The following is a 15,953-nucleotide window of genomic DNA, read 5'->3' as shown; positions in this document are numbered from 1 at the left end:
TCCATATTTTTTGGTTATTTTATTACAGTTTTTACCCATTCATAATTTTAGTTCACTATAAACTGCCAGTCAACAGAGACAGAAACAATGACAAATATCTTGTCCACGTCATTTGCCACAAATAATCAAAACTGAACACAGTAAAAGCTCGTTAATTCAAGTTTGGATAATCTGAACTTACAGTTAATTCAAACTGATGCCCCGGCCCAGGCAGAGCGCTGCGAATATCATTGTGAGAAAGCTCCCAATAATTTGAACATGCCGATATCTACAATGATTAATTCCAACAGGGAGCCCCTGGTTTTCATCGCTCCTCGTGAAACTCCGCGTCGAGTGATCACAATGCGTTGCAAAACCAAACCAAACTCACTAGAGATCCAAAGCAACGAAACTGCAGCATTTCTAGTCAAAATACAATTTGGACACTTCGTTAGAGCCCTTGAACAAGCAGCAAACGATGCTCATGGAGTCGCAACTGAAGAAACGCAAGCTAATAGAAATTGCTGATTACTTTTCATTCTAATTGTGCAAACTTTTCCATGTAAACAAATGCATTTGGAGCTCAAATAGCATCATTAATTTTCACATCAAATTGCTCGCATGAATGCATTTCACTAGGTATTTTTTTGTCAATCACTGACTGATCAATTAATTCTTTTCGGTCTTAGAGCTTCACTTAATTTACAAAGTCACCTGCTACAAACATGTAGCACCTACTTTTTAATAACAAGTCCATGTGGCTCTTTGGTTCTTTCCCGCACAGCATGGCCCGAAGTATGTTCACTGTAGCATTCAACCACTAATTCAAACTCCGCTTAATTCGAACAATCTTACAGTCCCCTATGAGTTTCAATTAATGAGCTTTTACTGTACTATGAGAATACCATCAGAAACAAAACAAGCTGATGGTAACAGTCGCTGGCACTGATTGTTGAAGTAACAATCAAAAAGCAGCACAATGTGACCATGAACAAAAATTACAATGTCAATACGATTATTTTCCACAGCCTTCCCTCTCACCACAGATCCATCAAGCAGTAGTAATAATAAGATAAAGCAGACCGAGTTGCTGAGTTGGACACAACTAGGGTGACAACGAGCAATGCTGACAAGGCCAGCTTGACAAGAAAACACTCCACAGTTACCAACAGCAAGACAAAACATGCTGAAAACCTGACAGAACGACATCACACCAAGACACATCAGCAGAAAGCAATAGAATGCAAATGGTCGTCATAGCCGGATGCTATCCATGAGATGATGCCGCTGCAAGAAAAATCCTCGCATGTGCTCGTTTGCAAACAATTCGTGGAAGGGGCCACCAGCGATTCCTTCAAGACAATCCTCCACCATCCTGTATTCCTCGGTCTGTGCACATGCCCTGAATTCTGCAAACTGAGGTACAAAGAAAAGTGGACTTGGTGAGAGGTGAATCAGGGATACAAGTGGGTCAGTCTACTACACTTAATGTCATGCATTAGGCAACCACTTTGTACCTTTTTACATACAAGTGGGGAACATACAGAACCCCAGGCCATATACTAAGGAAAAAACCTTCGTGGCATGCAGGGTTTCCCGTATTGAGAGATGCCAAGATAAGATTAAATTATCTAAGTACACTGATCGAACGCGATGGTGCAAACAAAACAGCACGAGTATGCCATGCTCTCAAGAAGCACCCTCCTGCCACACAGTAATAATAATTCCAGGGGCTGCTTCTATGGCTAAATATGCTTAGTTCACTTGATGCAGGAACACCGATATACATCGATCATTCGAGCAAAGCCAGCATTTACACAACGATTGTTTGCATGCTAAATGTAGAGCACAAAATGAGAAGCTGCAGGAGTTGCACTTTCCTCTTTGATTGTGAAGCGGGAGATTGTGCAATGAAACAGCATATTGAAATACGCATTACCAGATGCTCCATTTGAAAATTTGCTATTACATTAGGGAATTTTGACCCATTGGCCATATTGAGAAATGTGTGCTGACATTGCAAACAAACGCCCACAAACAAGTGTCCTTAGGAGATGCATCTCCTAAGGAGATTTGCTATCACTCAGACTGTCTAACAGTTGATTATCATTTTTTGTTGAGTCATGACTTTTTTTTTTTGCACAACGAACACAGCATATTTTAGACATTGGAAACAAAGCCAATCATTGCTTGATCGACAGCTTGTTTAGGCACCCTAAATACGACTTTTTTTTTTTAAAGGGTGTCAACGCCATCTTCACAAAGAGCACCTGATCACACTGTGGAAATTCACACAAAAGATCAGCTTCAACATCATACATATTTGCTCTAATGAAAGCTGTACAATTTGAAATAACTTTGCTTGCACATGGCCATGCGTGATCTACCAGAACCTTATGGTGTTACGTTTGTGTGAGTCACTGAAGGACAGGGCGGCGCCAGGATTCTTTTATTGATGGAGGGGGGGGGGGGGGGCGCCCTTTACAAGCGAGTTCTTTCAGGGGGCAAGGAACATATGCATTGTGTTTTGACTATGCTTGCTCTTGGGGGTGGGGGGAGGGCAAAGGCGAGAATTTGATGGCCCCCCTCCCTCCCTCCTCCCCCTCTACAACCCCGCTGACGTCGCCCCTGCTGAAGGACGTACAGAAACTTCATTGAGCAATCAACCATCTTCCGGAGATAGGTTGAAACCTGTGTGATTCGGTGATTGAAAACTTGATGATGAAACTACATCAATGAAATGGATTACAAACAAGTAAGAGGCTCAAATTGCAACCGAGTTAGAGTAGACAACAAATGTGACAACAATAATCCCGTAGGCAACAAATGTTCATGTGATATCACCAAGACAACAGAACCACTTTGCCTCTTGAGAAAACGTGTTACGTCAACAAGTGAACTTTACATAAATGCGGGCACCCGCAGATGCTCAGTTTTAACCGGTGACGATGAATCTAGAATGAAATGGCGCACGGTGCATGCGAACATGTAAGCAGGATGAACTCAGACGCGTAAAACGAAACTCGAAGTCCATTAACTTGCCCTCCCTGAAAGATGAACATGACTCTAGTTGCGTTGACGCTACGAGCCTCAAGAGTCTCTTGACACCGTTGGCATTTGCCACACGAAGACGCCGTAACAAAGAAGGCCTTAGGCCGTGCACTCATCGGAAGTGCATTTTAGAGGCAACGCTGTGGTCGACGGTCAGGTCCGTGAAGAACACGCACGTTTCATTCCTTCGGGCGCATCTCGCCTGCAACAGACAGGTGGGACGTTAAACCCCACATATCGATCAATGCATCTGACAGACCTGATTGGGCAATATGGACGTAGCGTTGTCTTCAGCGCGCACGCATTTCATCGCATTTTACATCTGCCTTCGCCTAGCGTGGCGCACTCGTGCGTAAGCTCTCCAGCAAACTTTACGACCAATGCCACAGGTAGTCGCTAATTGGCTCACTGTACTAACGCTTGGTAGCAATACGAAACACTCCAACAAAAACGCGCAGCGCTTTTCCATCGAAATACTACTCAAACATAAGAACTAGGATTGCTAGAACGTAGGACTTCGAACTTGGACAGACGCTACGAGAGGCAAAAAAAAAAAAAAAAACCTTATGTCAGTGTCCATAGAGCTTCTTTAGGCACTGAGAGCCTGCTAAAAGTGGTCGTGCCTTTAATAAATGAGCGTAAAGCACTTTTGAGTAAACTTCTTTGTTAACAAGCTTAGTAACCATACACAACAACATAAGCTGCGGATTGCTTCTATTTGAGACTGTTGCAAGTTGCCGACGTAGCGCATAAATACGAAAACGAAACTCAAACGAAAAACAAAACCTCGTGGCTTAATGATGGCGTCTGAGCGCGCGTGCTCGTTGGTGATCTAACTGTCGCTAGCTTCGGTTTTCTTGTGTCAGCCGTGACAGCTCCATCGGTCGACGTGATCGGACACCCCTGGCCCGCTCCTTACAGGACTAGCGCGCTTTGTTTGCGTTTGTTGGCTGTGTGAGGACAACGCCTCCTGGGCACTGGGATTTTGCTTCGCCGTTTGCGATGACTTGGCGCGCCTTCGGACAGGATTCTCGCGGTGGCAAGGTTCCTTTTGGCCACGTTTCCTTCCTCCGTGCTTTTGGCGTTGCTTAAGTCAGTTGCCAAACTTTGGGGTGGTTGTTGCCAGACTGCTGTTAATTAAAACGGCCAGCGTCGCTCGTTCGCGAAATGCACCGCGGATGGCACCAAATTCTCACAAAAAAGCCACAACTACAGAAAAAAAATTTGCAGTCAAATTTAGCGGCAATCTGGCAACATTGATCCTGCCAGTCTGGCAACCACTTATGCAACGCCAAAAGGAACCTTGCCCCTCTCCTCGCAAGTGAGGCTGCCGGTCTTTTTTTTGGACGCGTGCATAGGGGTATTGACAGTGCCGACATTTGTAAGGGGTTGGTGAAGCGCTTCACGCTGAATGAGCTAAAGTGTGCGCAAAATGGTGTCACGTGGTGTCCTACACGGACGAACCACCGTACAATTGCAAGCGCTGCCCGCGGTCACACAGCGACGTGAAACGGTGCACAGCTCCCGAAGAAATGTAATCAACGTGAGAGTGTGTGCTTGGAATTTCGTGTGCCCTCCGCGACAGCGACACGTTGTGTGGACTAGTCGTAGTTCACAAGGGCAATTAGCGCCGATGGTCGAGATTATGCAGGAAATTGGTGTCCTCTGGTGGAACAGTTCGCATGCATGAATAAGCGAAGAAAAAATGTTTGAGGGGCTCATTTTTATGTTAAACACAACCAAATGAATCGGACAGTTTGGCCTGGCAAAGTATAGATGTTTATTGGTGTGGGTACCAATTTTGTCATTGATAGAAATTGATTAAAGTGGACAGAAATTCACCCATTTCACCTGCCATACCCAGAACCACAACCTTCGAATTACGCGTCCAATGCTCTACCATCTGGGCTACGATGAAAAGTGTTGCACTTATTTGAGTACTTCTGTGGATATAATCTCTGGGAGTGTCAGCAAGTACTGTTTGTATTCCAGGGGTCGAGTTGACGTGCCTGTATCGGAAAGAATCCAGCCAATAAGATTCTTCTTGTGCCGTGCTTGACATGCATATGTGCAGTCCTTCCTGTCTGCATAGTGTTGTGCTTCTTCAAGGGGCTGTAGTTAACAATGACAACCTTCAAAGTAGACAGTAAACATGATTTGAGACTGACTGTATCTGAGGAAGCACAGCTTGTAATAACACATCTTGGGCAAATGTTAAAGAACCCCAGGTGGTCAAGATTTCCGGAGCCCTCCACTACGGCGTCTCTCATAATCATATGGTGGTTTTGGGACGTTAAACCCCACATACCAATCAAATCAATCAATAACACGTCTTTTTTGTAGAACAACACCTACTGTAATAGCTTGCACTACAATTCAAGGAGGATGACATTTGGTCTGTGCTCATTCACTACAGGAAAGTAAACTCGGCCACTCAATATTTGTGACAAAAAATAATAAAAAAACGTTTCTTTGTAATGTGAAATTGTCACATTTGAGGAACCTAATAAAATATGAATTGTCTATCTTCATCTTGAATTTTATTATGTGTGCACTCTATTTGATGAAAAAAAAAAAAAGACTATCCTGATTAGCCAGTTCTCTAGGATGCTGTAACAAGCGGTGCACATGTGATCAAGACCAATACAAGATGCAACACTGAAATTACCTTTCAACAACCATAGAGAAAATCGGTGTCTCCAGCAATTCAACATGTCTCATTCATATCTGTACATTACAAGTAATCATTCAATAAACGAAAACTTGGTTTTCCAGCTCTTATTGCTCATGATACAGTGTTGTTCAAGATGCTTGTTCTTTCAGATGGCTGCAGAGGGGTGTAAAGGTTAAGAAGCGTTCGATACAATTTTTACAAAGTTGAAATGTGCCGTGTGAGAAAATAGCATTCAGTTCACAGAGCGAATAAGTGCTGCTGGTTGTTTCGGTGGCCAACAGGGAAACCACATACAGAAGAGGCAGAGCTTGTGGGAAGAGGGCTACAGTGGGCTGGACCATCTTGGCCCCATTTAGTGGTACAGGTCAGGCAACGTAAATTTTAGACGATTATTATAATACAACTCGCATTTGCTTCTTTTTTTTCCACCCTGTATTGCACTCCAACCCATTTCATCAAGCTCCACTGGTACACAGAAAGAGGTTTTAGACGGCGCCTAAACTATCCAGAAGTTAAAACTCGGTTGTGGTTGGTGTTGCAGTTGTGCACTGGTTTACAACGAGCATGTAGCCATAAGAATTTTTTTGAAATGGTGGCGTAATAACAGAGTTACGCATGTCTGATAATCAAGAAAAAGAGGCCCTCGCTCATTTCACCTTTTCTTTCAGCATGCTCTCTTCGTCGGTTCGTTTCTCTCCTCCTAGCCGAGTGCAAGAACACGTACTTGCATGCAGATGGCCCCCCTTTTTTTTGTGGATGACAGGAGCACATGGGAATTGTTGACCTAACAGCAAATGCTCAGGAATGCTGAAAGGTGCAAAGAGAAGAAAGAATGGATTTTTTCTTGTAATTTGCGGAGCGCCTGCAGCCTATGAGCTCCACAGTAGCTGCCGCACTTGGTACTGTTGACCGTGATGGCATCCTGAATGGATGCACGCATTTAACTGAAATGTTGAAAAAATTATTGGAGGTAGTTTAGGGGCCCTTCAAGGCACTCTTAAGATGAGCTGCATTAGAAAAGCGAACGAAATGGTACATCATGATAAAAAACTTGAAAGGACAAGATTATAAAAAAAGGTGGCATTGCCAACTTTTCAGTTACTGTAAACTAAGTGCTATGATTGTTTTGATTTTACCACGGGAATTGTGGGCAATACATGGATTTGTACAGCCTTCATCCCTACGACTTCAGATATTCACGGGGGATTATTTATTTATCGCGCATCTGTAAATTTTGAATCAACATTATTTAACCGAATTCACAAAGTGCAACATCTAAACACACACATTATCGTAGCAAAATGTTTCGTCTTTATGTTGACCTCCCACATAAGTTTATTGCATATGTTGTCCTTGGCAAGAGCTATCTGTCCTTACCAAGGACATCCCTGCTAAAATTTCTCACCGTTTGCATACAATGCTATCACAGTCCTAAAAATGTAAAAAAAAATAATAAAATGCACTAACTCCTCAGAAAAGCCATCAATTGATTCCAGCCTCTTGGGAACCATTGATGCACAAATTGACTAGAGACAAAGACAACTGTACAACAAAAAGTTTAGCTATTCTTTTATTAGCGATGAAAGACTTAATACCCATGCAGTGGAATAGAAGTATGCATTGAGTAGCCAAGAAATACAAAAATCAATACACATATTTCATCTTGCAGTGTTGTAGTGATTAAACAGCTCTCTTTTCTCTTGGTAATGTAAGACCTTTGCGGCAGAGTCATCTTATGCGGAGCAAACTAAACACTGTGCCATTGTTGAAAGATCTCACCACACCATGCTTCAAGCACCTTCTCACTAGATCAGCACACAGTGTTATGGGTCAAATGTGAAGACATAATTTGATAGCGGTGAGTGAAGATGACAACAAATTAAGACTCTGCATCACTGCAATAGGAAGAGCGTGTATGGCAAATACCAAACGTTTGGGAGCAAGTGGTGCGATCATCCTACCCCCCCCAAAAAAGACTGTCAACAGAAGTTCTCGTAAGAACACAGCTGATGTCATTCGTAATTATTCAATATGTCTCAAAACCCAAGTGCCACCGTATACTTTAGTGGTGCAATCGTCCACGCTAAAGTAATTATAGTGAGTAAATACTTTTTCACTCACAGGCGTCCCCTTGTTTGCCGAAAGTGCCATTCTGTACAAAGTGGCTGGGTGCAATGGGAAATTTCCACAGGAGGGTGCACCAGTAGTTTGTCTGAGGCATGTATTACTCAGACTTTCATTGCTCTAGTTAACAGAGCACAGGTATTTTAATTTCTTGTAATAGAGTTATCAGTCTACGCTATTTTTCTTGTTAATTATATTATTTATGTTTCCTTTGTAATGATTGTTTTGAGGGTATGTGGTGTGTTAAGTGCAATTATAAATCTCAAGCTTTAGAGTATCAGTAGTCGGTCATTGCTCGTCTTTAATCTCCACTTTTTTTACATGCTGCTTTTTTATTATGCTGTCTTTACTAATGTTATCATGCAGCTAACCCACTATATTGGCTTTCCACCCTACCAAGTATGGAAGTTTATGATTTTGTTGGGAACCACTGCAAAAGCGGTGGTGACTTGATGTCACCGTCTCAAAACGGATGTTTTCGATGCTTGGAAATGCGTCATTCCAACAAATTCCATACAGTCCCCCTCATCTGTCGCTCACTGCGTGAACCCTGGTGCGATAAGCCCTCACTACCTGTGCGAGCCCTATTCGTGCTTTTTCCATTCCCACTTGATGATGAATTTCATTGGACAAAAACGACATTTACACGGTCTCGCACCCGTGTGTTCACATGCCTCGTGCCTGTTTTTATCCCAATTGTTGATGAATGCCTTCGGGCAGAAGCGACACTTGTGTGGCTTCTCGCCCGTATGCGTTCGAATGTGACGAGTGAGGCTGTGCTTTTGGGTGAATGTCACGGGACATAGGTGGCAGGTGAACGGTTTTTCGCCAGTGTGGACACGTAGGTGTCTTTGCAGGTCATTCTGCTGGAACACTTTGCTGCAGTAATAGCACTCCTGCGCATACTCCTGTGCATAATAGCACTCCTGCGCATTCAGGTAATACGTATGTACGAAGTTTTTCTTACATTTATTTCCATTCCCCAGTTGTGACACCATCCTAAAATGTTAGTGAGGGATGTATTTAACTGAATTTGGTCGTCGATCGTTTGTACTGTGGTATAAATGACGCAGTCATCCGCAAAGAGTCTGACCGTTACATCAGGTTCAACGTAAGAATGAATGTTGTGAACAAAAATCAGAAATAGAATGGGGCCTAGCACAGACTCTTGCAAAATAACTGAGAGGATGTCTAACTCCTCAGATTCTGAAAGCCCACGAGTACGTGGAAAAACAAATTGAAAGTACCCGTTAAATGTGCCAGCGAGAGAGTGAGCTTCATCTGTTATAGTCCCATTTATATCTATTTGAGTCACGTGGTCTTTAGGTTTGGATTGATAGCGCCAAACTTATGTGGATGCTGGGTCATGAAATTCATTAGTGTCATTGGAAAGAGAACATCTCTTGAGTTCCTAATAGATGCCCTCAGCTCATCAGAAAGTCTGCAAATATCATCACAATTACAGTTTTTCTTTTGCATCCTTGTTTTCAGGTGGATCACATGGCGCGTAATCCATGGGTTTCTGTGTTTTATACATTTGAGTTGTGTGGGAAAGAATCTGTTCTCACAATATATTATTATGTCCTTCAGTTTAAGCAATAGATTATTCACTGTACGGTGATTTTCAATGAAAAAGCATTCCAGCGCTACTATGAGGAAGTCAATAATGCTAACATCATCAGCTCTATTAGTTTTTAATAGCTACATGCTATTTCAGAATTGGTACGCTGCTACTGATAGTGACTGCTAGTAAAAGAAGTTTATGATCAGATATGCCATCTCCTAGCTTGACGTCAGCTGTTGGATCGTAAAAGACAAAGGCAAGATCTAGTATTTAAAGTGTCTGCCGCTGAATGCGTGTTGGGTCTCTGACAAGCTGAGATAATGAAAAACTTAATGCTACATTCAAAAGCAGCTCGGAACAAGAAGGATCTCTACTATCGACTGTCGATGCATTCCAATTAATAGTAGGTAAATTAAAATCACCGGTAAGAATTAGCTTAGTTTGATCATTCAACTTGTCGTGGAAAAAATCGTGACTTCTTGTGACGTATTCGTCCGACGGGTTTGGCTTCCAATAAACACCACCTATAAGCACGGGTGACATATGAACGTATACAGTGCACCACAAACTTTCATAATCTGGAGTGCTTTGCTCTTTCCGAAATGATAAGCCCTTGCATACTGCCACTGCGACCCCAACTCCGCGGCTATCGCGGTCGGTGCGCAAAAGAGAATAAGAGGGGGAAATTATCTCTCAATCATGAATATCGCCATGTAGCCACGTCTCGCTTATTACTGCCATGTCAGGAGATTGAATCAGCAAAATTTCTTCAAGTTTTGCAGCTTTATTCACAATTCTCCTTGCATTGCAACAGTGCTGCGTGTGTGTTTCTTTTCTAAAAGTTCCATCTTTTTGCGCTGATAAATTTGTCTAAATAATCATGAACCAACTCGCCCAAGCAGCAGTTTTATTAAAGCTTATTAGGGAAAGTGAATTCACAACTTGTACTCGTCATGCATTGTGGGCTCTGGACATCCCGGTGTCATCGTGACGCACAGCGTTCAAAGGTAATCTGCATTTTTGTTCATCATTACATACGTACAGTTCATTGTTCACTTTAAGTTTAGCATAAAGAAGTGTTACTTTATCGCCCCCATCACGCTTTGCCTTGGAGGCTGCCAAAGCTTACTGCGTACGTCACGCACTGAGGCCGAGAAGTCTTCTGACATAGCTATCGAACTAGTTTTAAGCTTCTTGCAATTACACAGAATGGTGATCTTTTCTATGAAGTTGTGAAACTTTATAATGACAGTCTTTGTGCAGTTTGTCCTTTTCTTTCCAACATGATATACACGCTCAACCGATCTTGTTTCCACTCCGAGTTCGCCTTTGAACACACCTTTCATAACCACTTGTTCTAGATCTCTGCTATTTTCACCACTTTTTTTTCTTGCAAACCATAAATGATAAGGTTATTCCGGCAGCTTCTGTTTTCCCTGTCATCAAGTTTTTTGCTTTTTAGGATGACTGCCAGTTGAGCGTGTTGGTAAAGGTTCATGATGAAACAAGCGCAGAAATACACACACTCAGAGAGCACACAGTCCTCTCTGAGTGTGTGTATTTCTGCGCTTGTTTCATCATGAAGTTTTTTGCTCGGATTCCTGATGACCTTACTCATTATGCCAACATTCTGTTCACACTGCTCCACTTTTTTATGGTACAGTTTTAGCAATGCTAGTGCACCTTCTATCACACACTGTTGTAATGTTTCTGGATTGTGCCCAGTTTTAGAACAACCAAAGGGAGGCCTGGCATAGAGAAGGCATGCTACATAAAAACTGTAGCTTTCATTACTTACTGCATGTGAGGAGAAGAGAGTTGGCACATGCGCAGTGGGGGAGCGCTCGGTCGCCGAGGGCCCTCTACTCGCGTGAGGTGGCAAAGCGCTTCCTCCGCTTCATTTATCTTCTCTAGTTTTTCTTTTCGCCACAGCTGCGCGAGCGCGCGCCGTTGCACTCTCCTAGCAGCGCTGGTGTTCACTTTGTGGAACACACACGGTAATACACACAAATGGGAGGAGGGGGGAGGTGGCTTAAGCGGTGCACAACATATACACAACTCCACACACAAATGAAACATACAAATAAAACACAAGTGAACACCAGCACTGCTTCGCATCCCAACATGGTTCCCTTTAGTGGAAGATAGTGTAATTTTTCTGCGCATCACAAAATTTGTCAAGAGCTACTCGACTCCCATTAAACCACACAACACGACACACAGAGTGCGGGCAAATGGCACAAGAAAGACAGCTGTAACGAATGTTCAAACTCTGTTGAAACACTTGAAACAACACGAAACTGCGGTAACGTCCGTGTACTGAATCAATATGTGTCGGGAACGGCGGCCACCCACATCACTGCTGCACACTCACAATTTTCACCGGCTGAAACGGTTCATTAGCTGAAAATTCCGAACCACACGTGTTTACACACCATCTTGGAATACACAAGAGTGAAATTTGACGCACAAAATTGGTAAAGCCCTGTTAAATGGCTAAAGCCCCACAAAACCTGGTTGAAACAGCTGAAGGCGTCCCACATGAAAAGTAAACACGAAAACACCAGAGCAACCCGAAAACCACGACTGCGCGCGTCGGAAATGTTCCCCAATATGTGTTCACATTCGTTCTGCCCCTGATGGCGCCCTGCCGCTGCCATTGCTACCTTGAGAATTAATGCGATTTTGCCTGTTTTCTGAGCACTAAATTTCATACCCCGTTCTAGTTATTCACGCAAAGTACTAAAAAGAAGCAGCTCCAAAATGTTGTTTCGGGAGATACGCCAGCAGAAACGACACGAGAAAACGCACCGGCGGCGGCGGATTCAGCTCGCTGTACACAAACGCAAGACACTTTGGGGCATGACCTACTACACTCCTGACCTGTTCAGATAGCGGGGTTCCTATGGGAGCGCGTGTCCCCGCTCTCGTTCAATCGCTCGCCGTAGGTGGCGCTACCTATAACCTGTTCGTCTGCTACTGTGCGGCCGGCAGGAGGGCGACGGACTGATACCATGCGTCTGCTTCTGTGACAAACTGCCTATACGTGTGATTGTTTTTTGCTGAAAAGGCTAACGTGTGCTATGTGTTACATTTTAGTAGTTAGGCTATACTGGTTGATTGACTTCTAAAGCTGTATATTTGCGTAGAAATGTCTTGCTGCATGGTTGTTTTTGCCATTCCAGCCTAAAAAAACTTCAATTTAGTATTCATAAAGCTTTTGACTAATAATGTACTCATTGGTAATAGAATATCAAACTGATTTTAGGTTGTTTAGGACGCGTCAGGTGAAACGCAGTGCCCCTGTTGAGCACTTACCTTGGACACTCGCCCTGGACAGGTGTTACACTTGTAGTCAATTGATAGAAGAGAATAATGCACATACGCCCACGGACGCATATCAAGGAGAGACACAGGAATTGAAGCTTTAACTCTTACTGTGACCTACACAACAAAAATTGTGCGTCAAATTTCGCTACGGGAGTTTGTCTGCTGGAACGGGGAGCGCTGGCCGATGCGCGTTTCTATGATTTTATATGTCCGTGCGATGAGACGATATGGTAAAGGCAGTGATGTGCCTATCGAGGGCAACACATTGCGACCCCAATAAAGTTTTTATCGTCATCATTATCATCATCTTGTCGAGCATAGTTAATAATAATAATAATAATAATAATAATAATAATAATAATAATAATAATAATAATAATAATAATAATAATAATAATAATAATAATAATAATAATGTTTTATTTTTCATCAATAGTTTGATGAAGGACAGCGGCAGGTAAAAGCTGCTCTTCGAAAGAGGCAGCTTGACATAGGCCCACAGACGCCTTTAGCACGACAGCACTGGCAAACAGTTAGCAATGTTATCTAAGCAACAATTACAAAAATATCAAGTTCAAATTCTAAAAATAAAAATAGCAACCATGATAACAATGTAGCAACTGCAAAGAAATCTTGAAAACTATACATGTGTATATCGTGCAATTGAGTTCGGGTACAGAGTAAGAAATCTATGCCAGCTTTCACATATTTATCAATTAACGTAGAAACTGTGTAGAACAACCTATCTGTGGAGTAGTTTGTTCTCGAAGTTTTTATTTTCCATGTTTCTTTATGTCATGTTTCGAACAAATTATTTGGCTGCAGTTTCGAGAGGTCGTACAAATAATGTCGACTTTCTTGAAATTGACGCCTGACCACCAATGCTAACTTAAAATCGTAGAGACGATGTAGGGGTGGTATTCCAGCCTGTTGAAACAATTCACTTCTGCGAGCATCATACGACCAGTAAAAAATTATTCTAATATACGTCTTTTGCATCAGGTACAGTTTTTGTAAGCGCGTGTTAGTCGTAGTCCTTCATACCAAGAAACAATAAGCAAGATGCCAACAGAACAGTCATTTATAAAGTAAGAATTTTACCTTGTATAGTAGAACAGTTTTGCCACTGTACACCGTGCCCTCTACGCGAGATAACTGACCCAGCACACTGTAAATGCGATCGTTTCAAAGCATATTGCTCGAAAATGTAACTCCAAGAATTTTTATACAATTTACTAACTCAATAATAGTATCGCCATACTTGAAATGTATGTTTTCATTAACAGACTTATTTTTAGGGCGGAATAGTACCGCCTTTGTTGTACTAGTGGTTATGTTTGATTGATAGCGCCCAAGGGCGACACCCGCAGTTGGGGCGCGTACACATGCTGAAAATGTGCCATTATACTCGTTTGTCAATGAAAAGCAGATCCCTCAAAGTGATATCAAGGTTTCTGCTAAAAGAATTTGGCGCATCTTCTTCAAACCGATCGACGTTTGCGACGTCATGGAGCGCCGCACTGGCCTCTTCTGGTGTTCCCCTTGTATAACTGAACTACAGTCCTCCATGTTGTCCTGACTTGATGGAAAATGCAACCACTCGGCCTCTTGTGCAGTTTCAATTGGGTTTTCAGAACTATATACTTCCCCAGGCTCCGCTGATGCTCGCTCTTCTTGAGAAGAATCTGCGTTGGACGTTCCCCTGTTAAGCCGAAAAAATAGCGAAGCATGACAGATATATTGTCCCGCTAAACGCATAAGGGAATACTGCTAACATTATTCTTATCCGTTGTTGTGTTAGACTTCAAGTTTTACTTACAGTATTTTTACTTGTATGGGTGCCAGCGTTGTTTCCCCCTGCGTTCGTTTTAGCCGCTTTTTCCGCGGCATTGGATCTTGCCCACGTGGATCAGGAGAAGCGGGAAATAAGGAAGGCACGGCTGTGGGCTTCAACATCTTCCTTTTCGTCACTGTTCTGTAATCTTCAGCGGTAAAATGCAGGCTGCATACCTTCGACCGGTCGCTGGGCTCCCAGCGATGCTTTCCTGAACCTTCATCAAAGGTAAAGGCGTATACGCATGGCTAGCAAGATTGCAAAATAACAGTCCATAACACCTTTTTTGTAATTAATTTTTCCAAAATGTAACAAGCCAAATGGGGAGGTTAAGAAAAAGCATAGCCACGATTTTATTCTGGGGAAGTACCTGTATACCCATTTAGTGCATTTTCATATTTTCTCGCAGCCTTTGTAAATGTCTTTTTAGATGACTACATTCGTCGATTGATGTTTAGTGATGGTACGTGGTCGAGTCCAGTGGCATACTTGAAGCCCTTTATTCGAAGAGCTCATTGGCTATACAAGGTTTCATAACAAAGCTGAATTTCCTAATGGCTGCTCAGTAACGAAGCGCGACCCAATACGACAGAGCCGAAACCGAGGCGCACTTGAGCGCCTTGGTCTTGGTTTAGAGCGCAAACCTCTAACCTGTACAATGACTCCGCCGTTGACGACGATGACTTCAGTGGTTTTTGTTCTTTTGCATTCTCCAAAACGAATCTTTGTCATGCATGATGTAATCTCAGATGCAGCACGCACATAAATAGAGTATCTGTCGCTGATTATTCCAGGTTCCTCATTTCGGTTTCACCGGCTGGGTCTCTTAACCCTCACAGAGCCGATGGGCTCATTGCACGAAGGACTTCAATTATGTCATTATACCCGACCGCCTGCCAGCCCTATATAGAGTGAACAGTTAATCGCCACATTTCGTTACCGGCGTAACGTTTCTAATTACCTTAAGTAAGCTTATACAGAAACGAACAAAGCTGTATGGGAAGATAGAGGTTTGAGATGAGAAATACATTTGACCAAATTCGGTCGCTAACTTCAGTGACACCCAGTGTTCAAGAGTTGTCCATCGCTAAACACACACACACACACACACACACACACACACACACACACACACACACACACACACACACACACACACACACACACACACAGAGACAAACTGTGGAGGCAGCACGTAAATATTTCATATCATTAATTTTTTTATGGATTTCGGCGGCATTTGTTGAGGCAGCCTTCGGGAAGGGTGCTCGAACCCCTCGCAACCCACCGCTACGCATTTTTACATAATTTACAGATTTCGTATATTTACTTTTTTCTTGTGTGCTATATTTAAATTTCTTGGCACTATTTGTGGAGCCTGCCATATTAGCCGCGGT

General features: G+C 42.8%; 1 long non-coding RNA gene across 1 annotated transcript; it reads right to left on the bottom strand.

Annotated features, from left to right (window-relative positions):
- On the bottom strand, positions 1 to 4,143 carry LOC119163819 (uncharacterized). Its single transcript, XR_005108744.2, has 2 exons — positions 3,290 to 4,143; positions 1 to 3,232 (listed from the first exon to the last, which is right to left on the bottom strand). It is a non-coding gene; the product is annotated as an uncharacterized LOC119163819 (long non-coding RNA).
- Between the last annotated feature and the right edge of the window lie 11,810 nt (positions 4,144 to 15,953).

The sequence above is a fragment of the Rhipicephalus microplus genome, chromosome 9 (genome assembly GCF_043290135.1).
Source record: "Rhipicephalus microplus isolate Deutch F79 chromosome 9, USDA_Rmic, whole genome shotgun sequence".
Lineage (NCBI taxonomy): Eukaryota > Metazoa > Arthropoda > Arachnida > Ixodida > Ixodidae > Rhipicephalus > Rhipicephalus microplus.
The sequence above is the reverse complement of the archived record's forward strand: the minus strand, read 5'-3'. Positions and strand labels throughout refer to the sequence as shown.